Consider the following 7,500-nt stretch of genomic DNA (forward strand, 5'->3'; position numbering starts at 1 on the left):
GTTGCTCTCGCTGCGGCACACTTGTCGCTCCCAGGACGCAAAGGTCTTGTCAGAAATTCAGAATCCAGTTGAGGAAGACGCCTGACGGCGGCTGCCCGAAGGAGGACGAGACCCAAAGACGCCGGAAGCTTATTGGTGACGTGCGTGTGTTTCCTGCCAAAGCGTCATCTCGTCATCTCACCTTGCATTACCGCTGCCTCCTCCCTGCTCTGCATTCCCTCCCACCAGCACACCGCGGCATGTTTTCTGAGGGCTGTGTGTCTTGCAGTGTCTTGGTAAGATCCTTATAGTCAACATTTGTCATCCTTTGTACAGTTGACGTAAAGGTTTTTCTTTCAGTCTTTCGTAATTTTTTTTTCGTATTATTGATCGATTTGACTCACGTTGTTTGTTTGGTTGTGTTTGTTCACTGCTTTTAATTTTGTTATGTTGCTGTTTTAGACTTGCCCTCATCAATTATTCTCCTCATCATCTTTTCATCCTCTTGCTTAATTTTTCACACTTTCCCCTTTCCGGTTGTCTTTTCGATCATTAAATAAAACAATTCAGATTAAAAATGGTACTATACGGAGAACGATTCGACTACAGCAAGACCCGGCAGCTCACCGAGGAGCAGAAGCGGGTGGCCCGGTGCAGGGCCGAGGCCGCCCGGAAGGGCCGGGAGCAGGCCCGGCGCTGGCGCGCCAAGAAAAACAAAGCAGCCCAGGGGCAGGGCGACGCTCCCGTGTTGGAGCACCCTGCCTGCGCGGCCACCAACACCCGCCACGAGACAGCCAAGAGCCCACAGTCCAAGGCTCCCATGGCCAAACTCCATACGCCTGAATACTCCCACAGCCAGTCCCCATCTGGCGAATATCACCTGGGGCGGTATTACACAGGCGAGTATTTCGATGGGGAGTCCCTCACTGTACACTTCATCGCTGGCGAACTGTGCGAGGGAGAATTCCCCGTACTGCAGCTCATCACGGGCCACTTCCAGGATGACCAGTCCACCGGACAGTTCCTCCTCATGAGGGAACCAGGCCCCGCTGACTGAGGACTGCTGCCCCATCACCTCACCCGTCCTGGCCAGATCACCCAAGGCCACACCTGATGATGATTAATTTTAGGCCAGATCTCCCCTGGCCACACCTGATGATGACAAAACGTAGGCCAGTTCTCCCCTGGCCATACCTGATGATGACAAAACGTAGGCCAAATCACCCCTGGCCACACCTGATGATGACAAAACGTAGGCCAGTTCTCCCCTGGCCACACCTGATGATGACAAAACGTAGGCCAGTTCTCCCCTGGCCATACCTGATGATGACAAAACGTAGGCCAGTTCTCCCCTGGCCACACCTGATGATGACAAAACGTAGGCCAGTTCTCCCCTGGCCACACCTGATGATGACAAAACGTAGGCCAGTTCTCCCCTGGCCACACCTGATGATGACAAAACGTAGGCCAGTTCTCCCCTGGCCATACCTGATGACTAATTTTAGGCCAGTTCTCCCCTGGCCATACCTGATGATGACAAAACGTAGGCCAGTTCTCCCCTGGCCATACCTGATGATGACAAAACGTAGGCCAGTTCTCCCCTGGCCACACCTGATGATTAATTTTAGGCCAGTTCTCCCCTGGCCATATCTGATGATGACAAAACGTAGGCCAGTTCTCTCCTGGCCACACATGATGATTAATTTTAGGCCAGTTCTCCCCTGGCCATATCTGATGATGACAAAACGTAGGCCAGTTCTCCCCTGGCCATACCTGATGATTAATTTTAGGCCAGTTCTCCCCTGGCCACACCTGATGATGACAGAACGTAGGCCAGTTCTCCCCGGGCCACACTTGATGATGACAAAACGTAGGCCAGTTCTCCCCTGGCCATACCTGAGGACTAATTTTAGGCCAGTTCTCCCCTGGCCACACCTGATGATGACAGAACGTAGGCCAATTTTCCCCTGGCCACACCTGATGATGACAAAACGTAGGCCAGTTCTCCCCTGGCCATACCTGATGATGACAAAACGTAGGCCAGATCTCCCCTGGCCACACCTGATGACTGATTTTAGGCCAGATCTCCCCTGGCCACACCTGATGATGACTAAACCTATCCTGGACAATCCTGATGACGACCAAACCTACCCTGGCCAACCCTATCCTGGCCAAACCTGCTGACGACCAGACCTAGTGTGGACAACTCTCCCCTGGCCACACTTGACTACTAACAAATTTCTCGTGGCCAGGAAAAAATGTCTTTTCTCTTTTCTTACTGACTTGTCTTTCCATCTTCTAAAATCTTTATACATTCGTGCATACATTCATACATAGATATCTTTCAAGATCTAACTCCCTTCGTGACTTCTGGCATCTAGGAAAAAATATTTCCAATAACTTTGCTTCTTCTTCTTTCCCTCCTCTATTTCAACCAGATGGCACCACTGCTATCACATCTATTTCTAAAGCTGAACTCTTCGCTCAAACCTTTAATAAAAACTCTAACTTTGGGCTTGTTCCTCCCTCTCCTTTACCCTCTGACTACTTCATGCTACCTATTAAAATTCTTCGCAATGATGTTTTCCATGCCCTCGCTGGCCTAAACCCTGGGAAGGCTTATGGACCTGATGGGGTCCCTCCTATTGTTCTCCGAAACTGTGCCTCCGTGCTTGCACCTTGCCTAGTCAAACTCTTTCAGCTCTGTCTGTCAACATCTACCTTTCCTTCTTGCTGGAAGTTTGCCTACATTCAGCCTGTTCCTAAAAAGGGTGACCGTTCTAATCCCTCAAACTACCGTCCTATTGCTTTAATTTCCTGCCTATCTAAAGTTTTTTAATCTATCCTCAATAGGAAGATTCTTAAACATCTATCACTTCACAACCTTCTATCTAATCGCCAGTATGGGTTCCGTCAAGGCCGCTCTACTGGTGATCTTCTGGCTTTCCTTACTGAGTCTTGGTCATCCTCTTTTAGAGATTTTGGTGAAACTTTTGCTGTTGCCTTGGACATATCGAAAGATTTTGATAGAGTCTGGCACAAAGCTTTGATTTCCAAACTACCTTTCTACGGCTTCTATCCTTCTCTCTGTAACTTCATCTCAAGTTTCCTTTCTGACCGTTCTATTGCTGCTGTGGTAGATGGTCACTGTTCTTGTAAATCTGTTACAGTGGTGTTCCTCAGGGTTCTGTCCTGTCACCCACTCTTCCAATTATTCATCAATGATCTTTTAAACCAAACTTCTTGTCCTATCCTCTACGCTGATGATACCACCCTGCACTTTTCCACGTCTTTTCATAGACGTCCAACCCTTCAGGAAGTAAACAGTACTGCTACGACTACTACTACTACCACTGTTACGTGGATAATATTGAAATAACACTAGCATTTTGATATAAAGGTTTAGGTTATGTTAGATTGGTTAAATTAGGTTTGATAAGGTTTCGTTTTGTTAGGCTGGGTGAGGTTGCTAGGTTGGGCAGGGTTTGGGTGTTAGGTGTTGCATCAGGTGCATCAATTCAATCATTTCGGAGTTGTGTTACTTGCTCTAATGTTTTATCGTATTACTAAATGTGTGGTACTACTACTACTACTACTACTACTACTACTACTACTACTACTACTACTACTACTACTACTACTACTACTACTACTACTACTACTACTACTTCTACTACTACTACTACTACTACTACTACTACTACTACTACTACTACTACTATTACTACTACTACTACTACTACTACTACTACTGCGACAGGAAATATATTATAGTACTACTATAATTGATGAACTAACAAATTTATAAGTTACCGATAAAGAGTACCCGTTTTTTAACTCCTTACGAAAAAAAACGTAAAACTTATAAGGATAACTCAACAAAACACCAATTTCTCGCATCACAGAAAACGGCATTTAAGGGTGACTGAAACAAAAGACACCACTTCGATTTACAAGTATATATTCAACATTTGAGGTTACACAGTACAAGAGGGCGTGTGTACGAGTAACCAGTGATTTGTGGTAGTACTAGGGAAGATTCAGGCCACCAGTACCTGCATAGTAGCGCAGTAGAAACACGGGTATCACCAGCAACATATCAAAACATTCTACGAGGAACAGGGAGAGAAGTGAAGCTGGGACAGTAACAAGCCCCTGGGAGAGTACTAGGGGAAGGTCTGGGAGAGGAGAGAGGGCCAGCCGTACCAGCAGTCGATGCCAAAGTTGCCAATGTGGTAGTAGCCTTGGGAGAGCAGGAAGTGAGTGAGAGGCGACGCTCCCACGCGGTTGCACTCCACACACAGCACTCTCACCCGCACCCTCTCCCACGGCACCGTCCGCAGCACCTGGAGAGTGGAAGAGTGGCGGTGGTGGTGGTGGTGGTGGTGGTGGTGGTGTAGAAGTAAACCCACACAGCAGATACACAAACAACGAGGCTCAGGTAAGCTCAGGGAACGAAGAAGAAAACAATGCATAGAGGCCAGAAATAAAACACATCACATATTAGGATTGATTTTCAGGGAAGTTAAAAGAAGAAGATCCGAAGTAATATTTAAGTTGTATTTTATTTAGCCAGACATCATCTGGACTACGCTGTGCAGTTGTGTTCCCCAATATTACAGGAAGGCTGCAGGGCTGTTAGAGGCAGTACACAGGAGAATGACTAAAAGGATACAGGGGATGAGGGGCATTCCTTACCAAACGAGGGTGTAGCTGTTAAATGTACATCTCTTAGACAGGCGTAGGTTAAGAGGGGACCTGATGGGAGACTTGAAGTGGTGTGCAGGGGTTACAACAAGGGGGACGCAAGCAAAATTCTCAGGATAGAACAAGAAGTAAAGGGTTCAAACTTGAAAAAAAAAAAAAACCTAGATTTAAAAAAGAGATAGGAAGAACTGGGTTATCAATCAGTGTGGAGGACTCAGTAGTCAGGCTGTTAGTGGTGAGTCATTAGGGAGCCTTGAAAGACTAGACAAGTGGATGGATGGGCGTGACAGGTGGAGACAGGCAGGTGTGTCTCATACAGGGACTGCCACGTGTAGGCCTGGTGGCTTCCTGCACCAACCCTTGTGTTCTTGTGTTCATACTACTACTACTACTACTACTACTACTACTACTACTACTACTACTACTACTACTACTACTACTACTACTACCGTACCTTTAACTCGGCTCCTTCCAAATCCAGGGAGAGGAAATCCAGTTGAGTCAAGTTGAGGGAGAGCAGGATGGTGTAGAGAGGCAGGGAGAGCACTGTCACCTCTCCCTCTCCCTCTCACTCTCCCTCTTCTTCTCCCTCTCGTAGGAAGTGGCTCATGACTCCTTTCTTCCCTTCAGTTCTGTAGGGAGAGGAGGAGGAGGAGGAGGGAGGAGGAGGAGGAAGAGAAGAAGAAGGAGGAGGAGGAGAAGAAGATATAGAAGTTACTATATATTTCATTACTACTACTACTACTACTACTACTACTACTACTACTACTACTATTACTTTGATGTTACTATTGTTACTGCTACTACAGACTATTTCTTCTTCTTCTTTTTCTCCTTCTGATATTATTATTATTATTATTATTATTATTATTATTATTATTATTATTACTATTATTATTATTATTATTATTATTATTATTATTATTAGTATTATTATTATTATTATTATTATTATTAATATATTCTCTCTCTCTCTCTCTCTCTCTCTCTCTCTCTCACTCTCTCTCTCTCTCTCTCTCTCTCTCTCTCTCTCTCTCTTCCTTCCTTCCTTCCTTCCTTCCTTCCTTCCTTCCACCCACCCCACCCACCCACCCACCCACCCACCACCACCACCACCACCACCCACCTCATATGAAGAGTCTGAGCGGTGGTGGTGGTTGAGAGGGCAGCGTTCAAGGTATAACTTTTCCTGTGCTTCCTTCTCAGGGCGTCATAAGTGGCAGGCAGCGGCTCCACCAGCACCCCGGACCAGCCCAGGTGCTTCTCCAGGTACAGTGTGTTGCTCAGATACTCCCCGTCCACCGCCCCCGCCTCCAGGTACACGCCATTGCTCTGAGAGAGTGGGGAGAGTGAATGTGTGTGTGTGTGTGTGTGTGTGTGTGTGTGTGTGTGTGTGTGTGTGTGTGTGTGTGTGTGTGTGACCTCACTGCCTACAAACACACGCGTCCACTTACTAATTAATGTCACACTAAAGCAGAGGTGGAGGAGGAGGAGGAGGTGGAGGAGGAGGAGGAGGAGGAGGAGGAGGAGGAGGAGGAGAAAGGAGGAGGAGGAGGAGGAGGAAAGAGGAAAAAATAACAAGGAAAACATTCTTGAAAATACGTCTATATTGAGTATATTCTCTCTCTCTCTCTCTCTCTCTCTCTCTCTCTCTCTCTCTCTCTCTCTCTCTCTCTCTCTCTCTCTCTCTCTCTCTCTCTCTCCTCTCTCTCTCTCTCTCTCTCTCTCTCTCTCTCTCACACACACACACACACACACACACACACACACACACACACACACACACACACACACACACACACACACACACACACACACACACACAGAAGCAGGCAGGGAGTTCATGAATTTAGCAGAGAAAGGGGTGAAAGATTGGGGATACTGGTTAAGTCTTGCATCAGGCAGGTGGACAACATCTGTGTGTGGGTGACGACATTGGCATCAGGTTAATTGTTTTGGCCGTGCTATGCCTCCAGACTCGCGATAATCGGTGATTTTAGTTGGGGTTTTAAAAGTTTCAAAATCGAAGGTAGTTATTTTACTTAGAGCAGCACTTGTCATTAGTGAACGCACAGGGGAAACACTGAATTACAAGTTTTTTTTAAGGTTTCTCTAATTTTTTTTTTTTTTTTTAAGGTAAAAGATAAAAGTAAGGATTTGTATTTATCAACTTTTTACTGGAAATACCAATATCCTTATCGCTAGTATCGGATTTTTTTTTTTTTTTAAATTAACGGTTGTCAATTATCGGCAAGTAAAGCTGTCGTCAGTTATTGATTAGCGGTGATGGCCGGTAAGGTGATCGTTAAAGACTTATTGGTTATCGTGACGAACCTTTTTTTGTTATCGCGCCCAGCTATGGACAGAATAGTGGTGAAAGACTGAGAATACTGGTTAACTCTTGCATTAGGGAGGTGGACAGAATAGTGGTGAAAGACTGAGAATACTGGTTAACTCTTGCATTAGGGAGGTGGACAGAATAGTGGTAAAAGACTGAGAATACTGGTTAACTCTTGCATTAAGGAGGTGGACAGAATAGTGGTGAAAGACTGAGAATACTGGTTAACTCTTGCATTAGGGAGGTGGACAGAATAGTGGTTAAAAGACTGAGAATACTGGTTAACTCTTGCATTAGGGAGGTGGTCAGAATAGTGGTGAAAGACTGAGAATACTGGTTAACTCTTGCACAAAGGAGGTGGACAGAATAGTGGTGAAAGACTGAGAATACTGGTTAACACTTAGCATTAGGGAGGTGGACCAGAATCGTGGTGAAAGACTGACAATACTGGTTAACTCTTGCACTAAGGAGGTGGA

General features: G+C 45.9%; 1 long non-coding RNA gene across 1 annotated transcript in view; it reads right to left on the reverse strand.

The window, feature by feature from the left end:
• Window positions 1–3,919: 3,919 nt before the first annotated feature.
• Window positions 3,920–7,500, reverse strand: part of LOC135095538 (uncharacterized) — a 4,492-nt gene continuing 911 nt past the window's right edge. Inside the window, exons 2-4 of the long non-coding RNA XR_010264427.1 lie at window positions 5,813–6,018; window positions 5,141–5,318; window positions 3,920–4,325 (exon numbers count right to left, since the gene is read on the reverse strand). This is a non-coding gene — a long non-coding RNA (uncharacterized LOC135095538). The remainder of the gene's footprint in view (window positions 4,326–5,140; window positions 5,319–5,812; window positions 6,019–7,500) is intronic.

The sequence above is a fragment of the Scylla paramamosain genome, chromosome 49, assembly GCF_035594125.1.
Source record: "Scylla paramamosain isolate STU-SP2022 chromosome 49, ASM3559412v1, whole genome shotgun sequence".
In the NCBI taxonomy this organism is placed as follows: Eukaryota; Metazoa; Arthropoda; class Malacostraca; order Decapoda; family Portunidae; genus Scylla; species Scylla paramamosain.